At 35.3% G+C, this 23,092-nt stretch overlaps 1 protein-coding gene across 1 annotated transcript in view; it reads left to right on the top strand.

Moving 5' to 3' along the window:
* The first annotated feature begins 12,642 nt into the window (after positions 1 to 12,642).
* LRRN3 (leucine rich repeat neuronal 3) overlaps positions 12,643 to 23,092 on the top strand; it is a 75,282-nt gene continuing 64,832 nt past the window's right edge. The window contains exon 1 of the mRNA XM_020984636.1: positions 12,643 to 13,036. The gene's annotated coding sequence lies outside the window, so the exon portion shown is untranslated. The remainder of the gene's footprint in view (positions 13,037 to 23,092) is intronic.

Raw genomic sequence — 23,092 nt, 5'->3', positions numbered from 1 at the left:
TCTATATACAAAGCATATTATATACACATAATATATTGTGAATGACACATCTATGTATATATCATATTGTATTAAGTATTCTTCTATAACATATTCTAACACACCATATATTGTTTCACTCTAATTTATTCCATTATAATGCATCATATTGTAGTGTCATATCATGTCATGTCATGTCATATCATGTCATGTTATATATAATAGGAGACAAGTTGATGTTACAGAGATTTCACAAAGGATAATATTGAGAAATAAAGGTGGAAATTATAGGTAGGGGCCATATTATGACTGGTCTTAGTTGTCATGTTAAAGAATTTAAACTTAATTTGGTAAAAATGAACAACTGATGAAAGTTGTGTTGTCACTGTTGTTGCTTGTTAAAGTTTGATGGTGTATAGGTATGTTCTCTTTTTTAAATATGAATTTTATTTTTCACTTCCAATAACAAGTATAGGTATTCAACATATGAACAAAAATATAAGAATATAACAAGAATGAGCAAGTAAGCTGAAAACAACAAATAAGATATTACTTTATATCATACATATCTAAGACATCTATTATTTATCCATCACTGACTCTACTCCATAATAGTATCCACCTTGTTCTTGTTTTCCCAGTCCTTTTCTTAACCTTTTTTATTGTACTTATGTTATGAATTTGCTGCTATTTTTTTTCCTTAGTTAGCTGGTTGCAGTTGTATATTTTTTATTTGTTCTGAGTCACTTCATATAAATTTTTAGATATTTCCTTGAATTCTTCTCCATCATTCCTTATGGTACAATAATGTGTCATTACATTCCTGTACCATAATTCACTCGATCATTCCTCAATTGATAGATACCCAGTTCATTTCCAAATTTTGCTATAACAAAATGCTGCCGGGAATATCCTTTTTTATAGATGTTTTTTCCTATCTGTAATCTCCTTGAAATATAATCTCAATAGCTAGAGCACAAGGGTAAAGGGTGAGTATACATACTTTTGTGACTATAAAGCTCCTTGATGAAGGTTTCTCAGGACAAGAGCAATAGGATCAAGGCACTATGTATATTTTATTTTTATGCAACTGGGGTTAAGTGACTTGCCCAGGGCCACATAGCTAGTAAGTGTCAAGTGTTTGGTCTGAGACCGGATTTGAACTCAGCTCTTCCTGACTTCAAGGTCAGTGCTCTATCCACTGCGCAACCTTGCTGCCCCACAAGACACTATTTTTTAAACAGAAAATTAATCTAGTGACGCAGTAAAGGATGACTTAAAACTAGAAGGTAGGAGAGGCAGGGTAAATTGATTAATCCAATGTGAAACAAGTACATCACTACATATTTTGAAGAAAAAAATGACAAGACTTAGCAACTAAATGTAGCACAAGGAAAGAGAGTAGAGGAAGGCAAAAATAACTCCAAAGTTTTGAGCTTAGGTGACTAGGAAAATGATAGTTTAAAAAAGTCAGTAAGAAAATGTGGTTTAGGGAATTGAGAGGTCTTTCCTTATATCAAACCACTCAGTCTAATCTATATGTTAGGCCAGCTATTAGGGATGGTATTGGAAAGGAAATCTGTCATCCCTCTGAGTGTTCTCTCACACCTACCAACTTCCACCTTCTAATGAAACCTGGGCTCCAGTGCCCCATGAGATACTATTTAAATATCTATGGAACAAGCAAGCCAACTTAGCTGAGGTCCTTTAATGGAAAGATAAGGAGCATGTGTCAGAAGAGTAAAATTATTATAATCACTACTTCTCCACAGACTACATTTAAGACCTCAAAAGTATTGGGCATATGAACACCCCATAGACCACTGGTCCTGTGTCTATCCTGGCAGTCTGCAACAATAATTAAGAAGAGTAATCACTGTGAATAAGGTGTTCACCTTCCTTGGCACCAACAACACCAGTTTGGCAATCAACTGCTGCTGATGGGAAGATAAGCACCAAAACTCTTGGAGCAACATCCTTCATACCCCTGGCCCTATTTCTATCCCAGTCCTGAAAGCCATTGTTCTAGGGGAATAACTTCTATAATGACGGAAATTGGTAATTGCTTCTGAATGTGGTGCAGCCCCTATTTCCTCAGCAGCCACAGCTACTGAAGATAGAGGGAAAAATTTTCTCACCAACAAAGTTGTAGTTACTAGTAGAAAGGACATATATTAACATCTGCTTTGCCACTGCAGCCCAAGAAGCAGAGGGCCTTTCGATCTGCATTGCAATTGAAACATACTCTATATGCAATCTCCTCCTTGAAAATAGGAATTGCTTCTTGCTTTCTATTTGTATCCTCAGTGTTTAGTACAATACTTTGCACATAGGAAGAGTAGAATTTTCAGGAAAAAAAAAGAAGAGGAGGGTGTTAATGTATTTTAAACTTAACTAGACACAGCCCCTGATTTGCTATATAATCTTGGACAAATCACTTCACCTTTTGGACCTTGGTTTCTGCATCTGTAAAATGAGAAGCTTATAGGAGATGATCTTTAAGGTTCTTTCTAGCTCCAACATCCTATGACTCCACAGAAGCCATTGTTTGATAATAGCTCCCAAAACACCTGAACAGTGGGCATCCCATGACAGGGAAGTAGGAAAGGCTGGCCACCTGGGCTTAAAGGATGATCTTCAGAAGGTCAGAGAAAAAACTTCTTATTCTACCCAGTTTCCCCCATCTTTCACTTACTATCTCCTGAAATACTTAATTAGGTTACATTTAAAAAATTAGCAACATTATTTATATAAACCATTTGCTGTTTATGACTCCTACACTGTGTATTAAGTATATACTTAAATATTTTAGATGAATTTTGTAAGTTTTATTTCAGTACAACAAAAATTTCAGATATGTTCAGATATATTCAGATATGTTCAGTATTTATGGTTTGTTTCTTAAATGAAATGGTCAACCGCTCACAACTTTTTTTAAAGGTAGGAGAGATGTGATAAAGGACTTCGCTTACTACTCCACTTAACCTCTCTAGGCCTCAGTTTTTTAATCTATAAAATGGGTGTGGTAATAGTACTTATTTTGCAAGGGGGTTTTGATGATCAAATGAGACAAATTATGTTAAGTATTTTGCAAAACTTAAAATATTATATTTAAATGATATTTATCACTATTATTCCCAACAAATCTCAAAAGGGATAAGGACAGGAATTAGATTTGTGATTTTCTTGATATAGGGAACTCCAAAGTAAGGAACCAGTGCAGATTGCCATCTTCTCTGCAACTTACAATCTTAAAGAGTTGCGTAGAGCACTAAGGGGTTAAATGATTTTCCCTGGGTCATATAGTAAGTTGATGTTAGAGGCTCAGGCTTTCCTGGCTGACAGGTCTGCATTCTGTACACTATGACACATTGCCATTCTAATAACTAGAGGGGGAAATAGTTCTGCATACAGGAGACATTAAATAAACATTGGCTGGCAAGCCTGATTTTTACCAAACCAAGAATTAAAATTGTTGACAAATTGTATATAGTAAAGATTTTATTATTCACATGCAAGTTATTCATTTTGGTAACTGTCCATGCCACCCTCTATTCCATTCACCCTACTGCCTACTGAATTCCAAAACTCAGCTGATAAAAGAGCTGACCAAGTACATGTGAGTGACAGCAAATTACTTTTGTATTATCTGCTACTTTGGATTATCTCTATGAATGTTCATTTCCAGTAGAATAGAGTCAAGGTTTTACTGTACAATTTTACTGAAAGAAAAATTTTTGTAGCCTACAAGAAGATTGTTGATTGAGTTGGAGATAATTTCAACTGTAGTCTTGAAAATGAAATCTAAAGGAAATAAAGTAGAAAGAATGTAGCTAGCAGCCACAGGAAGCTTTAATGTATACTGTGCACATACACCCCACACACACCCCTCATCTGTCTCCTTTCACTCTTTAAAACATTCTCCTTCCTATCCTTAAAATAACAAAGTACAAGGGAAATCACTAGAAGATTATAGACTGAAACAACTTTAATACTGGGCCTCCCATACTCCACATCCTTGAAGGATAACAAGTAAGTAAGAATGACAGCAGCCACCTTTGCTCTTCCATTTGCTGTAAGCCAGATGAAAAGGACAAAACATAATGGAAATTCAAGCAACCCTTTAACCTCCAAAGTAGCATAGTTTATCTAGATGCTTAAATATTTCCCAAATTGTATGCTTTTTCTTGCTTAGAAATGATAATTCCACGTCCCCAAATGTAATCGTGTGTCAACTTTCATTAGTCTATTCTCTAAAAGAACAAGTAGCCCTTTCATCAAAGCAAATAATGTTGTATATGAGAGCATCTAAAGAAATGGGAACTTGATGAAGATTCCACCCAATCTTCTGGAGCTAACTTTTCAATGCTAACACCTCAGTGGTTCTTAACACACCACCAAGAATCCAATGGCATTCAATAAATATTAATTGGTGCGGATGAAAAGAAGAACTGATTAACAGATTAAAAAGGTCAAGTTAAGAGACATGCTTTATGCTATCCGTTATTAATGGATCACTCATGAATAATCTAATTTATCTCTGATTTCATAGAGTTGACAAAAATCCATCCCCTCAGGGTCATTCTTTTGATTTGAGTGCTTCCTCTAACTAAACTCTTCCCTAATTTGTCACAGACTACACAGAAAACTACCAAGCAAAGCATAGTTTTAATTACTTCCTTCCTTATCTTTAGGCCATGCCTAAGCACCACCATCTCCATCCCAGAACAGAAATGCTATTCAAATAATATCTGTGGCTGAGAAGTTTCTGTCAGGAATATAACAAACATAATTCAGTGAAACTCCCTCTGAAAGAAAAGACATCATAGTAGCATGAACACAGCCATAAGCAGATAGCCATAAACAGATAATCTAAGTAACACAGAGCCATAATTAGACAGGAACACTAGGGCTTTGTCCCAGGATACTGATGTGGATGTGAACAAATCCCCAGGTCACTTACTTGAGGCACATTTTCTCCTAGCAGTATTTGTACCACCAAGACTAGAAGGTACAACAGAGAGGAGCAGGGAAGACATGCTATCTCTACATTTTAGAGCTCTGCAGAAAGGAAGCTTGCAAATGAACCCAAACATTGGGAATCTAAAATAAATGAGATCCCAGTGATAATGATAGCCTGTGCCAGTCTTGGGATGAAAACCAAAGTAATGAATTAAAGAAAAAAGAAACATGTATTATGACTTACTATGTGCCAAGCACTCTGCTAAGTGTGAGAGATATGAACACAAAAGGAAAGAAAGCCCGTGCCCTCAGGGAGCTTATGTTCTAAAGAGAAAAATAACACAAATAGGTGAGTAGTGGCCAAGAATGGATGTTTTGGTTCAGAAAGATAAAGAAATAGTGAATGGAATAATTTTGTTGTTGTTCACTCATTTCAGTCATGTATCACTCTTTGTGACCCCATTTGGGATTTTCTTGACAAAGTTACTGGAGTGATTTGCCATTTCCTTCTCCAGATCATTTTACAGTAGAGGAAACTGAGGAAAAGAGGGTCAAGTGACTTTTCCATGGTCACACAAATAGTAGGTGTCTGAAGCCAGATTTGAACTCACAAAAATAAGTCTTCTTAATTTAAGGTCCAGCACTATCTATAGTGCCACCTAGCTGCCCCTGAGGAGAATCATAAAGAAGTACACTCCTACCTGGAGAAATGACAGTATTGATTTGAATATGATTCATAATCAGCATAGCAGCTACTGAGTAGCAGTCTAAGGGAGGGTGAGAGGTTAGGCTTGCAAGGGACCAGATCAAGATGAGCAGGTGACTGAGGCAACCAACAAACAACACATTGGGCAAGACATGAAAGTGTAAAGTCCTCCAAGGCTTGATTTCTAGACTGGTTTCTGTCATATATTAGATCTATGAGTTCAGAATCAAATAAAGGAATATACATATAATGTTTTTCAAACATTATAATTCTTTTTAAATGTCAGCTATTAGAATAACAGTATCCTAGACCAAAATGTTGGCTGGAACCTCAGAAGTTATCTAGGGTAATCCTCTCATTTTAGAGAAAAATAAACTAAGGCCCATGGAGCTTAATTGCTTTGCCAAAGGTCACACATACAAGGGGTATCAGAAAAAGCCAGGACCTCTGTCCCTAGAGCCAGTGCTCTTTTCATTGTATCATAACATTATTACCTCATAAAGTAGTTGTGAGAATCACTTGATTGCATATTCTTTCTAGGGTTGGATTGAAAGCATAGGTGCAAAGACAAAGTTCCCACCACAGCATCACTCACATCCTCTTCCTCTCCTCACTAATTAAAGAGTGGGGAAGGGCAAAAGCAGGTCTGGAAGCCCGATTTCCCCATGCACATTTGGTAATGACCTTCCTTCCCTGGACTTGGCATAACACTTTGTTTTATATTTCTTTTTTAATGCACACATCTTGGATCTTTTTGTCTTATGCTATGGCTATCATGTGTCCTTATAATCTCCTATTAAATTGCAAGCTCCCTGATCAGAAGGACTCAGTTTCATCTCAAAGTTTTCACTTTCCCTGGTGCCTATGATAGCATTTTACACATAGTAGAAATTTCAACATTTGTTGAACTGAGTTGAATTATAAAGTGTTATAGAAATTTAACTTGTTATCATTATAAATAATTCTAAATGAGCTGATACTTTTCACAGGGACAATCAAATATTTACTATATACTGTTTTCAGGCAGATAAAAATAGACTGGATAGTGTTTGCTTCATAGAATTTGGGTTTGGTCATTTAACAATTAAAGGGATAAATGGGTCTAGCTTTAAAGACTTTCCAAGCTAAATCTGAATGGAGGAGAAAAACACCAATTAGTGAAGAGAAACATTATTATCTTCTATATTTCTCCAATATTTCTATTCCAGATGTGGTAGTATAATAGTGGGGATCAGCCAGTGCTTAAGCCTCCCTGGGACCACAGAGAACTCTTCTGGACTAGAAATATGGATAATGACTTTAAAATTCCCCCAAGTCAATATATTTTAAAATGAGGAGGGTGGAGAGGAAGAAGCTATGATAGGATCCTCCATGAGGTCTCCCATGTTAGACCATGTGCAGACATTCCCCTGATTCCTCTTAAGGCATTTGTTCCAGTTCAAAAGACTACATGAAGAATTGAAAAGAGACATTTTTCAACCATACATGACGAAGGAGATGGTAACTATGTGATGACAAAATGTCTTCTTATCATATGAGGAACCAAAAGGAATTATGGTTCAAATGGTATTAACCAGAATGGAGCTTCCATACCCAAGGATGATTTACCCTCTATTGATCCCTTTTTCTCTCTTCTTTTGATGGCTGTCCCCCATGCCTGCAATGCACTCCTTCCTCACCTCCACCTCTTAGCACCCCATGTATCCTTCATGACTCAGCTCAAGCAACACTTTTTACATGAGGGCTATCCTGATCCTCTGAGCTGCTAGAGCTTTTTTCCCCAAATTATTTCATGTCTATTTAACAAGGAGGGAAAGGAGAAGGAGAAGAACAAGAACCAGAGCAAGAAGAACAAGAAAAAGAGTAAGAACAAGAAATCATAGTAGTAGTAGCAGTAATAGTAGCAGCAGCAGCAGCAGTAGCAGCAGTAGTAGAATTGTAATGGTAGTAATAATAGAATAGCTAACATTTATATAGAATCTTCTATGTGCTAGTAGCTTTATTTCATCCTCATAACAACCCTAAGGGGTAGGTGCTCTTATTACTGTCATTTTACAGATGAGGAAACTAGGGCAAACAGAGATTAAGTGACTTTTCCAGGATCACACAAGTAGTTAGTATCTGAGGCCAGTTTTGAACCCAGGTTTTACTGACTCCAGGCCCGATACTCTTTGCACTATGGCACCACCTCGCTGACTCATATTTGTACATACTGTTATATATGGCATCTTGTCTCCCATAGTTAGATCATAAGCTCCTTGAGGTCAGTGTCTATTTCTCTTTTGACATTACCTCCCTTAGCACAACGTCTTAAAAGGAGAATTGACTGAATAAATGTTTGTTGGTTGAATGGTTTATCAAACTTATATTTCTAAAGCAGAGTAAAGAGTGCACATATTGAAGAACTCAAGAAAAAACCAGATGCCTTTGCCACATATACCTAAGTTTATGAGACTACATTGTTTGAAAGGGCCTTACAAATTGAAAGAACTCAATAATTATTTGTTGAATTAATACACAAATAAATGAAGTGTCTGGCTTTGAGTCAATAGCTATCTGGCTTTGCACCTACTCTAACAGTGGAGGTAGATTTTAAGAGGGTAAATTGTGATTTTTTCATCAAAGCAAAAGGTTGAAATGTTTATGCTTCTACATTTAAGCCATGTATACTTCCTCACTGGTAAGACTTTGATCCAAAGATCTTGTTGTCTTCTTTAATTCCATGATCCTAATGAACTGCTACATTCTATCAACTTAGCCCATTATCATACAACCATACTACTCATTCCTGCAGTCATATTTCCAAGGAATAATCAAATAGCAGAACCACTATGCAATTCACTAAGCAGATCAGTAACTTTTTACTACATGTCGGCCATCTATCATGCATGGCCCACTCATATTTATTTAGCTTTCTCAGCACATCAACTTGTCTTTCCAAGTCAGCACTGCATTCCTTCAGAGCTCTATTTTTCAAACAGTGCAAGCAACAAAATTCTGTCATCAACAGACTGAACAACTGTAACTATACAAGAGCGTTGACTGTCTTGTGCATTACATTCACTCTTTTCCCCCAGAATAGTTACTGAAATCCTTCTTGCTGACTATATCTCAAATCAATTGATTCAGCAATTCATAAATCATTCATTCAACAATTATCTGTTTAATATAGAGTTTTTAACATCAAATTCAATTCCACAAACATCTTAAGAACCTATTATGTGTAAAGCACATGTGTAAAGTCCCAGTTAAAATTTTAAGATGAATAAGCCATATATCCATTAACTTTAAAATGTTAATGACCAAATAGGATACAAAAGATAAGTAATCAAAAATTATAATATAAATTATAATGTGATGGGCCATAAAAGAAGTGGAAATAAAGTTATGGAATCTCAGATTTGGAAAGTATCTTAAGTCATCTTCACAGCATTCTTGAAAATAATCATACAGACTTACTTTAAATATCATTACTGATAGGAAGTCACTATAATCTAATCAAGTCAATAATCAGTGAAGATGCTTTTTATTATGTATCCGATATAAACTAAACATAGTGTTAAGCTCTGGAGATACAAACACAAAAATATAACAAACCTTACATGCAAGGAATTTTTTTTAAATTTAGACCTTTATTGTAAAGCACTCTGCAATTCTTAAAGTGCTATATAAATACTAATTATTAATATTATTAATAATCATAATTACATAAACATTGATATTTCATTGGTATACCAAATTACCAATGAAAAAAAGTTTACCTATGGAAAAAGGTACCTGTGCTGCAAGTTATAGTACAGGAAAATTGTCTGGGTTATGAAAAAGCAGTGTGACTTTAATTCTTAGTTTTAACTACATTCAATTAACACTACATATTTTCATATCCTCTGAGATTGCGAGCACCTTTTATTTCTACTACCAGAATATCTTCTCTGGCTCAGGAATGAATGTATGAATGAATGAATAAATAGATTTGTGAAGTGCTTGGTGTGTTGCAAGCACTGTATTGAGCACTACTGATACAAATTAAAAAATGAAAAAAGACAGTCCCTGATCTCAAGGAGATTACATTCTAATGAAGGAGACAACATATGTAGGAGATCTGTGGACAGGGAAATGGAACAAAAGAGTAATCTATTGACAAACCCTTTCCAGATAATGACTTAATTATAATTTTCAGAAAAAGAGATAGGAATGGAATGGAGGTGTGGAGGTTAGGTACTTGATAGATAGCTGAAAATTGTCAAAGTGATGATGAAGACTCATGGTCCCATGAAATGCAGAGAAAAGTAGCTTCACTCACCCTGTAGTTCCCAAAGTCCCATGATAGGTGTATGCTGATGTGTATTGGCTAATGAAAAGCAGAAAATTCAGGAGACACATTCATTAGTTATATTTTCAAATAATCCACTTCAAGCAATACCATATTCACAAAGGTAGTATCTAAATATCCACAAAAAGAGGGAACAGAGAGTACATTTATTGCTTTTTTTTTCCCTAATGGTTAAACCAACCTACTGTTGCAAAGTCATTTGATAAGATAGCCATGAATTCTAATAATATGTAATATAAATGCTACTGCCAAAGGACAACCAGATAAAGAATATTTTTTTTAAATTTTCCAGACTTTAGGTGATTATTTTATCTATTAATCTATCGATAATTATCTCCTAATGTCATAGGTAACATATCAGGATAGATTTGCTAAATGTTATTACAAATCATATTAAGTTTTTGATGAATATTTTTAAGTGTTCACTTGCAAAATCTGCAATCAGACAACAGAAGGAAAGATTATAAATAATTTTAATCTTCACCTGTAATTTAAAAACTAAGTTAAAATGACTTCCTGGGAAATAACATATATAAAATACTCCTTGATATGAATGAAACTACTGATTAAAATATTTCTCTTTAATTTTTGGAACATATGTTCAAGTTTAAATATCAAATATATTTGTTAGTTTCATCTATAAATCAAGAATAAATCATATATCCCTTTGATTAAAACAACTTACTAGAATTATGTAAGTATATGACAGTTTGTCTAATTGTTGGGTTCATCAATTATATATGCAATACCAATCAACTAAAATTAAATCACTAAGCACCACTGATATAAAATAAAAGTTGTTTACCAAATTATATTATCACTTTCCACCACTGAACCTGATTCTTTTATAGGATATAGGTTTAGTCCTAGGACTAAGAGTAAAAAATAACCTTATAGATCACCATTTTAAATCCAAATCCTTTCTTTTTACAGGTAAGGAAACTAAGGTCCATAGATGTTAAGTGACTGGTAAAAGTTCTCCCTGGCAATGGAGTTACAATTTAAATCAGGGGTCCTTTGACTCTCAAATCCACTATTCTTTCCAGTACATCATATTACCTCAATTACATAGAAGGAAAAAAAAAGCACGGAGGTGAAACCACCAGCATCAGATAGTATATAAAGGGATAGTAGATGATAGTATATGAAGAAAAAATATCATCCACTCCACATGGATGCAGTGCTAAACTACCTACAGGTCAACATTTTTCAAAGCTTTGTTCATTTTTCTGAGTAACAACGAAAGTGACTGGAAAAGGAAACTACTGAACTATAATGTCCTAGTATATGTGACAGTAAGCGATATAATGATTTCTTTCACAGCAAGATCATTTTTAGTCAAAGGCTGGATAATCTGAAATTATATGCATGATTTTCATGACTTCGTATACAAATGAGAACTTTTGTAAGATTTGCTTTATATTATATACATATATGGTATAAGTATTTTTAAATAAACGTGTTTTGTGATTTTTTTCAGCTTTACAAAACCACAGCGAACTAATGCTCAGTCTATTATAAGTCACAAATGCTTTCTTAAAATAAATCTGGAGGGAAATGTCAATTTTTTGTTTTTGTTTTTGTTTTTGTTTTTTTTCCTTTCTAGTCCACTAGAGGGTGGCTTTCCTAAACTAGGGCTAGGATTATGAATTCAGCCTGATTTTAACCTGTTGATAAACTGATTTTCACATTCTATTTTTCTTTACAAGATGTTTTTCTGACAAAACAAAACTATTTTTAAAATATATTCCAATTATTATTGTCTGTTTTCAGGAAATGTCAGAAAAAATGTAGTGTTAAACCTTCATATATTTTTGCCCTCCAAATGAGAAATCATCTGTTTTGTGAACTTTCCTGAAATTTAAAGGCACTTTTATAATCTACTAGATTTTCCACTATCCATAAAATAAATTCATAGACATAACTATATATGCATATGTGTACATATGATTTATAATATTTGCCTTTCTACACACACACACACACACACACACACACACATATACACAGTTACAGTTGATAGGTTCGTTATACCAGAGAGGCAGAATAGGACATATACAATTAGAAATCAAGGTTTTAAAAATATCTTCTTCCTTAATATATGCCAGTGACATACAGTAGATTATGTTACTCAGTCAACCTATATAGGAAAGGGCACTGTTTAAAACAAAACACAGCACTGACAAGAAAATACCTGTGCTACATTAAGTAGAATAAGTAAAGAACCAAATGCCACCCAGCACAGCTTCAAGCTGTTTATGTTGAATCAGATCATTCTTTGTTGAACTTCAGAGAAGTGCTCAGGTGTTGTACCTATGAAGTGTCCTTTCTGTTTGGGAATCTTGGTAAATACGGTTTTCTTATTTCAGAACTAGAATCCACAGTGTCTCAGTGTCTGAAAACTTGTTTTTTTTTTCGATAGAAAACTTACCCCAAAGCCCTCATGCAAAAAGGAGAAGAAGGCAAATGATACCCAGGAAAAAAAAAATATGTGAGCCGGTTTCATTTATTTGTGCCCTAAGCAGCAGTGTCATATAACAGACAGGTTGCTGCAGCCAACCAGATTCGAGCAGCTGCGAGTGCTACATCTTGGCACTCTGAAGCGATTGGCTCCTCTCTAGGGAGTGGAGGGTGTTCAGTTATTAATGACCGCTGAGCAGGCAGCACCATGTCAGTGTGACAACTGATCTGGTGAACGATGCACCACTAACCACCATGGAAACAAGGGGAAGTAAAAGGAGCTAGCAGCGTTTCTCTTTCCTGGATGGCAAGCATCCGCCAGTCTGACAGAGGCAAAGAGAGCGGCTGGCAAAAACCCGGGATCTCAAGTGCAGGCTGCTTCTTTCCCTCATGTTGTAGGATATACAGATAGGACTATAGATACATGTCTATGCATGCAGTGTCTATTTGTTTATGCTCTGTCTACACATATGCATATGCACCTTTTCACACCCAGGGAAGACTGCAACTCTGTGATTATCACACCTAAGGAACTAAGGAATCCACAGTCCAGAGACACAAGAAGTCATCCGGTACCCAGAAACTGCATTTGCAGGGTAAGTTTTTTTTTTTTGTTTTGTTTTGCTTTGCTTTAAAAAAAAAGATATATATGTATTAATATTGTGCTGTTTATCCTTCATTTGGGGATTGGGTTTGTACTTCAAACCTCCTGTTGGATTTTCTTTTTGGCTGCAGCTTAATAGGCTTTAACCCCAAATTTTACTTTAAGAGAAAAATAAAAATTAAACACTTCCTTTCCCCCTCCCCCTTTTATGTCTAGTGGTGCTTGTGGAATTCTCTAACATGCATTATACAAGCTTGAAAGCCCATCAAAGGATATGAGAGGGAAAAAGGGTGAGGCGATGATAAGGGGAAGAAAGAATTTTTTTTTCTTTTCATGTACTTAATGTAATAAGCAAACTACACCGACACTGTCTGTAAAACAACAATAACAACAACAACAAAAACGGAACGGAACCCCCACTACTCCCCCCACACACAAACACACCATAGGTGGATTAAGGCAAATGCTGTTATATGGCAGGACCCAAAACCACTGAGCACAGAGGCTGAATGAGCATATCACAATCAGTTATTGAATTTCTGCCAGGCTACATCTTAAGGATTGTGGTAAATGATTTTCCTTTAATAACATCTCCTTAACAGTCAGAAGGGACAGTGAGAATGTCTGATTGCTAATGCAGCTGGAAGTGTACAGCCTAGGTAGAAAGGGTACCACGGACCAGAAGAGTTCTCATTTTCTTTGGTAATTAACAGGGTCACAGCAGGTTGGCTCTCTGATACATTTCCTATTTGAGAAGACTGTTTCAACAACTGTTATTATATTCCCTTGGTTTAAACCAAGCTGGAGGGCTCATTTCTATTCTAATGTACTTATCTGAAACAAAACCAACCTGCTTTTTTTTTTTTCAGAGCCAGGTTGTAGGAGTAAAACACAACCTTCTTTTTTTGGGGGGGTTGGGGGGTGGGAACAGTGGTGAGGGTGAGGAAAACGAGATGGAGTGTAGGAGGAAAGGAAGAAGTGAGTATTCAAAAATCACCACTCCGAATACGCAAAACACTGAGGTAGCTAGCTATAAGCATTACTTTGTGTGTTCTATTTACCCTCTCTAATTTCAGAAGCAATGCCCCTGAGACCAAAACGGTGCTCAGTCAAGTCTGTCAACAGCTCTGTAAGAATGATTCATGAAATACAGAGCTTGGTTAATTGATACTTTTAAAACCCTGCAAAGGGCACCTGGCTACTTAATGCATGTTTTCAAAAAGACAGGACAAATTTAGGATCTTGTAGAAACACTCACTACTCCTTTAATGGATCTGCTATAGACATTAACAATAAGCTAGGCATTGAAATTTGGCTTCCTGGAGCTCTTCTTCAACTCTCCCATCCCCTCACCCACCCGTTACATTCAATCCACTAAACAGCCAAAGGAAAATGATTTATAGAAAAGAAATAGTTTGTTTCTAAAATTGAAATTTCAGGATTTGTATTCCTTTGCAACATAAGGAAAACCTAAGGGACAGTTTCCTCTCAAAGACGGCCACTTTCCCATAAATGTGTCAAAAAGCGAGTCACTTTATACTGGGTAAGGTAAGAAGTCAATTAATTCAGGTGACCTTTGTAAATGATGACAATAAAGCAGCTCTGACAATATGCCACTGTCTTCGATTTTCCCTCTGGAAAATGAATGAGCTTAAGAAGAGGTTTCCTGCTCACAGTGAAAAATGAAAGGTGCTGAAGCATTAGCTCTCAATATTGGCAAGCTTAGTTGCTCAGCTTTAAATGCTATGTGCAATCTGTTTTAAAAACAACATGATTTATTATATGGAAGAAAATATACTCCACTTGCTGTTTTGCTATTCATTAAAACTACTGCTTTAGCCACAGAGCAGTCCTGATATTTGGTTCAACAAACACCCACCCCTTTTGAGTAGACCTGCAACCTCCTGCTTTTAAAGTCTTGTAGAATGTGTGGCATTGCAGTATTGATCCTAGACTATTGTGGACAGCTTTGGGGCACAGTTCTGAATAAGCTTTTCATGAAAAATGTTCATTCCCCAAGTCTTACCGGCTTTTGTTTTTCAAAACTGCTTCAAAATTGCAATCTATAGCACTTAAGAATGGCAAAAATCTCTGCTCTCTTTCAATCTTGAGTAATACTCCCATACATATTTCATGTACCACTGACTGCCACAGTGATGTGCCCAATGGATTCTGAAAAATTCATATAACTTCAGACACCTCTATACTTGGTTTGCTCTGGTGAACAAGGGTGTTTTGTCTGCCAATGACAATGTCAAATGATAAGGAAGGCTGAAAAATTCGAAGACTTTTCCATAGTCTCTCCCAATAATGTAATGATAGAAAAAAAATGATTGCCTAACATGATGGCAGTCTTCGAAGGATCAACCTTTCAGAGGTAGAGTACGTCATAAGCCGCAAGCCTGGTTAGAATGCCAAGTACCCAGTATGTGGTATTTTGGCTAGTGGGTAGTGTCCTAATAAATCCCAGAACCTGCTTTGCATGCTGACCTGAGAACATATAACAAAAGGGCCAAACTTGGGATGCCCAGCAGGTATCTATCTGCCTGCTGTATGAATGCTGATTAAGACAATTATTAAAGGCACTTATTTCATTCAAAATGCTAAAAACTCAAGACATTGTTATTGAAAAATTAGATCCTAAAGATTATCCTGAAAAAAGTATAGTATCAGTTATGAACTTAAATAACATCATTAATGGAAACTGAAAGATTAAGTGGAGAATGAGTTCCTCTCTTCTTGCCTCAGTAAGGATGCCCCTAATGACCAATTTAAAACAATGTGTTTCCTTTCAATCTGGAAATACATTGTATAATCAGTAATATTTTAAAATGTGCTACATATACCTGGTTCTAATGGTTCAACCACTCTCATGTCATACTCCATGGTACATAAAGCTAAATAAAGGAAGTAAACACACAGAGATATATTATATGCATCTCAAGAATGCTGTCAGTGAGAAATTCTTCATGAACTTCTATGATGATGGTTCTGCAAAGAATAGTTAGGAAAAGTTGACAGTGTGGCAACTGAAAAGAGATCTGTCAGAAAGCTTCCTTAACATCTATAACCCTAACACAACACATACACACACACACACACACACACACACACACACACACACACACACACACACACACACACACACACACTGCTTTAGTCTCTAATGAAAACAAAGCCATATCTACTGATGAACCCAGGAAGTAACGAGCTAAATGAGAGTCATTCCTTTGGCCAAAATTTTTAAAACACATAACATTTACATTGGCAATAAGAAGGCAAACAGCATAAAAGGATGTAGAAAAGGTTGAAAGGAACAATTAAAATAATTAATTTAATTTAGGGGAAGGCATGGAGGATTGTAATATAATGTGAAATCAGTTAGCAAATGATTCTGAGAGGTCATTGAAAGCATTGTTATGATAGAGGAGGAAATATTACTAAACGCAAGTTTTTGTGCAGAAAAACAATATGTTCCCTGCCATATACTGAATTTGCATAACTGACACATTTGTAAACACTTACTTGCTGTTATTGTAATTCATCTTTTGAAGTTAGGGTGAGAGTTGCTTTTCTTTTTAAGACATTTTGAAAAATCTATCCTGGACAGCTTCAATGTGAATACATTAAAACCAAAAATGTATTCATGAGATCTCTGAATCTTTAAGTCAATGGCACCTTGAAGATTCTCAAGTTCACCCCTCTCATTTTACATTGGAGGACTGGCACTCAAGAAGGGCCAGTAATTTATCTGTAGTTGCAAATCCAGCTAGTTGTAGCACCTTGTCTTCTGACCTCAGATTCAAAGCTCTTTCTATTATACCACACTACCTCCCCCATATTGGAATGTCAAGCTAAAACAAAATAACTCTTATTTTTAAAGTCTATGTAGATTCCAAAAAAAAAAATGGAGAAAACTTCTATCACTTAGAATAAAGCACCCTAATAAATGGGAACTATAAAAATCATAAATTCAATAACAACTTATCTCATTCCATAAATTACATAAAGGCCTCCATGTATCCTCAACATAGTTCTCAAATTTGGAATCAATTATTTACTTATGTTACCTTACTTTGAAATAGAGTATTTAAGAATTGTAAAAAGCTTAGAACACTAAGTAATTATTTTTATTAATACTTTAAGAAAATTAGAGCTTCATTTGTAAGGCACATGAATTATAACTGTTCAAATAAGAAGCTACTGGCCCACTATTTTTAGATCTGAGCTCTTTTCCCAGGAGTAGTGATAAGGTTTTATCTAATTACTTTCTTCCTCACTTTTTTGTTGAGTTTCATAGAAGTCTGCATGTTAAAGACCACACAGTCCTTTCATAAATAAGCCAATATCAATACTCAGCTGCATGTAGTTTAATGTTCATTAATAAGACAACAAAAAAACTATTGTTACAGAGGGATTTTGCATAAGCATGAGTGCTAGAAAGCAACAAAAAAAGGTGTTGCCTGTTACCAGTTTTCTTATGGCTTTCCATCTCTTTGTGGATTTTTAAAAAATGTATTTCTAAAATCCCCACCTGGCAGGCCATAATTTGGAAGGAAGAAAGGCTTTTTTTAATACAAAAACATTTCTCAAGTATAGTCATTATCAAATTTATTTAATAATATAACAATAAATATAAATAAATCACATAAAACTGATAATGAACACGAATGTCATGATATAAGTTGGGAACAACACAAAATTTATTAAATTGAATGCTGTTCTGTTACTGTTATAATTTGGATCAAATGAGAAAATATATGGAAAGCACTTTGCAAATCTCAAAGCACTGTGTACATATTAGCTATTACTATTATAATTATAAACGTGTTATAATTCTTTTTTCATGTTTTAGATAAAGAGCATGATGTAGTAGGTAAAAATCGGACGTCAGAAGGTATACCTGGGCTTCATACATACTGCCTGTATGGTCCTAGTAAAGTCATTTAACCCTTCACTATGCCGGGCAAATCTCTAAACTCCAAGTTGCTGAAATAAGTGCCCCTCTGCATTGGTAGAAGGAGTTTATTCATGAGGAGTTCACAATACCAAACAAATCACATCTGGACAAAAAAAGAAATGATATTTTAAAAGAGAATTTTAATTAGCACAATTGAGCAATGAACTCAGAGGAACTTGGCTTCGATTTTCTTAAAGCATTAATAATAATGAGGAAGCTGGGTGGGTAATGGATAGAGCACTGGGCCTGGAGTCAGGAAGATCTGAGTTCAAATTCGGCCTCAGATACTTACTAGCTGTGTGACCCCGAACAGGTCACTTAATCCTGATTGCCTCAGCTTCTCATCTGTAAAATGGGAACACATTGGAGAAAGAAATGACAAAATACACCAGGGACACCATCCATGGGGTCACGTAGAGTTGGACCCAACTGAACAAAAACAACAACTAATGATAATAGCTGGCAATAAAATCTGCTATTCCATGTACTAATTATATGTCTTTAAATGAATCCCTCAACCTGTCTGGATCTCAGCGTCCTCATCTGTTAAAAGAGCAGGTTGGCTTAGATGGTCTCTAAGATCCTTTCTAGCTAGAGCTCTGATACCATATGGAAAAGTCTATCTTAAAACAATTTTATTTTAGAATTAACATTCTTAATGGAAAATTTTGAATAACACTATATTCTTCTACTTGTCCATGGTTTTGTTGTTGTTTTTGGTGTTTTTTCTGGCATTTACCAATCTGGTAAATACATGATCAGGCACAGGTCAAAGTAATTTTTATAAAATGAAGAGCAAAAACTTCTCCATACTTTAGACCCAGGGGTATACCAAATTGATTGGTGAGAAATTGTGATCTATATATTCAAGGTTTCTGGAGGCACCAAACAAGTGCTGGCATGACAGCAGATACATAATTACAGCCTTTCTGTTTAGGCTGCCTTGAGGAGAAAAACACATATGGTAAGGCTTGGGGGAGGCTAAAACACTGTGAACAATATCCCTTCAAAATCCATTTTATTCTAAGATTCACCTGAAAAAGCGAGGAAGGGGTATTGCTTTCATGTCAATAACAACCATGATGTGGAAAAATAAAGGTAAATCACTAAAATTATGTTGTAAAATAAAAGCACTTGTTTCACATTTTAATTAGATTAAGCAGTCTTTGGATGACCAATTCATGGGTTCAGAAAAAAGGCGGGGGGGGGGTGAGGTAGGAAATGAATGCATCAATTCAACAAGCATTTTTAAGTACCTACTATATGTCAGTCTTAACTAGAATAAAAGGATTACAATTTTTACAACTTTGCATCAGAATACCCAACAGATTCTGAAAATGCTGGCTAGCTACATTATAGGCTTGTCCTGTCAAGCAACAAGACACATATCTGAATACCTGCAAAATTATCTTCTGGATAATTGAGTACCTGAGGCCCAAGGAGTGGAAAAAAAAGGCGTAGATGACATATTACGCGGAAGATGCATTCATCAGAGATCAAGTTCACTAACCATATTCACACTAGCCTATCAGCCTGTGACAAATTCATTGATGACCTTTTATAACACTACCACAGTTTTCTGAAGATTCATAAATTCACAAAGGGTGTAATACTTTTGACTTGTTTTTCCTGTAGATAAATGGACTAGGATAGGGATTAGCACTGGTGATGTAATTGGTGCAGGGAATTTCAGGGACAGGAAACTCCCTCTGCCAACATATTTTGGTATAGTCTTATAGAAATGCCTAAAGTAGAAATGTCAAAAACACTCCTGAATGAAACCTGAAGCAAATATAATTGGGGAATATTTAACAAAATAAATTAAAATACAATAAAACAATGGATAATATTACATTTTAAAAGCAAATCAATATGTAGGACATTTTGGATCAGAGGGGTCATTATATACAGATTACTGGCCCTGTTTCTGTGTGAGTTTGACCCCACTGACCTAGATCACTGAAAGGTTAAGTACCTTGCCGACATCCTCAAAGCCGTCATGTTTCAGAGATGAGATTGAACCAAGATCTTCCTGGTGCAGAGGCCAGCTTGCTATCTATGATACCTCTGAACAGATTATATTATGATTACAGAATATTGCTTTTCTTTCTTTTTTTTGCCACTTTGGTTCTTGATTATTTTTGCAAAATTGGTGGAAATAGCCATATGCAACCCTTTTTATTAAAAATTCTACTGGGATAAAATCTATTTTCATGAAACTTTCGTACATGAAATTGAATTTCCATATGATCTAAAGCTTACTTTTCAGAGAAAATTATAATATCACAAATTAAATGGAAGAATTTAGTAGGTAATAGAAGTATTCAGCTTTATGATTCACATTGCTCTTAATATTCTCTGAGCTTCTTCCTTCATCATTGACTTCAAAGGGAGATCTCTTTAATTGGTGAGAAAGATAAGTCCTAGGAAAATTGAATTTACCATAATTTGTTAACAATGTTAGGAGTCTAAACCACAATCCCATCTACTCCAAACTCAATTAATTTCTTCAATGGTTACAACAGTCATGTAGAAGCAGCAAATCTTAGACATGGGTATTCAATATTTTTAGAACACTACACTCATCAACTTTTCTCTTTATTAGGAATTTAAATAGTTACAGGGTGTGATTTCAATACACACCCAGAGAAATGATATTTTGATTTCTGAAAGGGCAAAAAGGTTCATGGTATTACACTGTGCTTGCCTCAGGCACCAAATGAAACAAGGAAAAGAGCTAAAATGGTATTCAGTCTATCTTGCAATTCTGCAGCACAACAGAAAGCATAGTCAAAGAAAATGCAAAATGTTACCACCATGTAAGACACAGGAAAAGGGAATCCAATCTAACATTGAACACAATTTAGTGTTCTGAGTTCTATTCCTAGCCGTCCTTGAATGAAAGTACAATACTATTATGTAAGATAAATTACACTCATCTGACAAGAAAATTTGTTTTGTGAATGACTGAACAGATTCACCTACCAAACGTACAGTTTATACTGCGCCCTATGTCTGTGGTTTGTCACATGTCTCATATTTTAACTGCATGCAAAAATGCCATGAAGTGATACATCTCCCCCCCCACCTTTTTTTTTTTTAACAGTGGTGTATCTAACTTAATGCTTCATTAGTCAACTGTTTTACTTTAATGAGTAAGCATATTACCTGACAATTTCCTATTTTTTTTTCATGGTATGAATGGTGTCACCTTTTGCTTCTGTTAGACAAAATCATTTGACATTTATAACCAAATTAATGTAAGCAAAGAACTTCAAGGGGTGGGGAACCTGTGGCCTCCAGCCCACATGTGGCCTTCTAGGTCTTCAGGTGTAGCTTTTTGACTGACTCCAAGTTTTACAGAAAGAATCCTTTTATTAAGGAAATTGGTTCTGTGAAATTTGGATTTAGTCAAAGGGCCACACTTGAGGACCTAGAGAGCCAGGCTGCAGGGTCCCCACCCCCAATACCTTAGGGTCAGATCATATATATATATATATATATGTTCTCCAATTGCTTTATAGAGGAAGTGACATACGGTCACAAATCCATGGTCTTTTTCTCTTCCCACATCCCCACAATGAATGAATGAATGAAACCACTAATCCTTTAAGTGTCATGTGAGACAGTCATTCTATTTATATCAAGGTGATATATACATATATCATTCAGTTTACAGCATAACAGAAATTTTAATTCAGACTTTCTTCTTTTGCTTACTCTTTGTGAGGTAGAGATTATTAATTCTAGTGAATTTCTCTCTACTCCTATCCTTCTAACTTAGTTCTTTAGAAAGCTAAATCTAAAAGAAACTCCGGAATCATTCTCCACTTGATTAACTGACAAAACAATTTTTACAGTCCCTTCACAAATGCCCCTATGAACTGGCAGCTTCTATGCTCTTCCTTTCACCATTTTCCATTGAGAAAAGATGAATTCAACATGCTACTTTACTTGAGGTCATGCAGTACAATCACTGATACAAAGGCATAATATATAGTTTAACTCATAGGTCTCCATTTTCGTTCTCCATAACAGTCTCAGTCACTTTGGGAATACCCTTCTCTAGTCATGCATCTTGTTTTAAACAGAGGAGGAAATTGCTGACAATATTTCATCCTACTGTTACCAGGATCTTAAATCCTCAGTGAAGAACACCAAGTCTTCTCAATGTTAATGAGCTTCTAGCTTTGAAAAAAGACTTCATGAGGAATATAACTCATCTACCAAACATGCTTGGGACCAGGTCTATAATTTCAATATATGTAAAGATTCCACCTAATATTAGTGTAACTAAAAGGTTTTTGTCCTTTACTTTGTAGTATTTATTCGTATTGTGGTACAATTAAACATCCAGGTGGTATCATTTATACATCTAGGGCAAAACTAGGAAAAAGATAGTGAAGATTTGACAACTAGTGACATAATCAGAGAATTTTAGATCAGAAAGGTACCTACAAAGATCAATGAATGTTAGAGATGGAAGGGGCCTTAGGAAATCACCTAGTCTAATCTCTTTATTTTACAAATTGCAAGAGGGTTTTTTTTTCATTTTCAGAGTTTTTTTTTTTTCCTAATGGAGTACTCTAGACTTCTCAGTTGTCTAAGCCAGAATTTAAATAAACAGCAATTTTCCACACTAGCTGTTTGTTGAATTTGAGGGTTTCTCGGTTAGCAACGTCCTTAAAGGGTATCAATGGAGCTGTACTACATGAGAAAAATCTGAATGAGGAGCTAGGGTAAAAAAAAAAAATCACTGGATACTTCTGTAATGAAAAATGAAATGAGAGTAGCTTGGGGTTTATATACCACATAAGTTTCCTTTTCATGCTTAAGATATTTCTTCTTTATTTCAAGTAATTAATCCATTAAAATAAAATATAGATTTAATTCAGTGATAAAAAGTTAGCATATTATGTTAAAAATGTATTCAAATATGTGTATGTTTTCACATTTCATTTGATTTTTTTTGGTATTTCTTGGGTTAGATAACTAGTTCCTTAAGAATTTGGTGTTATATGTTTTCTTTTTTTTCACCTAAAATCCAATACATAAAATACTCTGATGCTACGACCTTGTGATTCACTA

Source organism: Phascolarctos cinereus, unplaced genomic scaffold (assembly GCF_003287225.1).
Source record: "Phascolarctos cinereus isolate Bilbo 61053 unplaced genomic scaffold, phaCin_HiC Scaffold_1;HRSCAF=81, whole genome shotgun sequence".
NCBI classification, from domain to species: domain Eukaryota; kingdom Metazoa; phylum Chordata; class Mammalia; order Diprotodontia; family Phascolarctidae; genus Phascolarctos; species Phascolarctos cinereus.
Note: the sequence above shows the minus strand (reverse complement) of the source record. Positions and strands in the feature narration are given on the sequence as shown.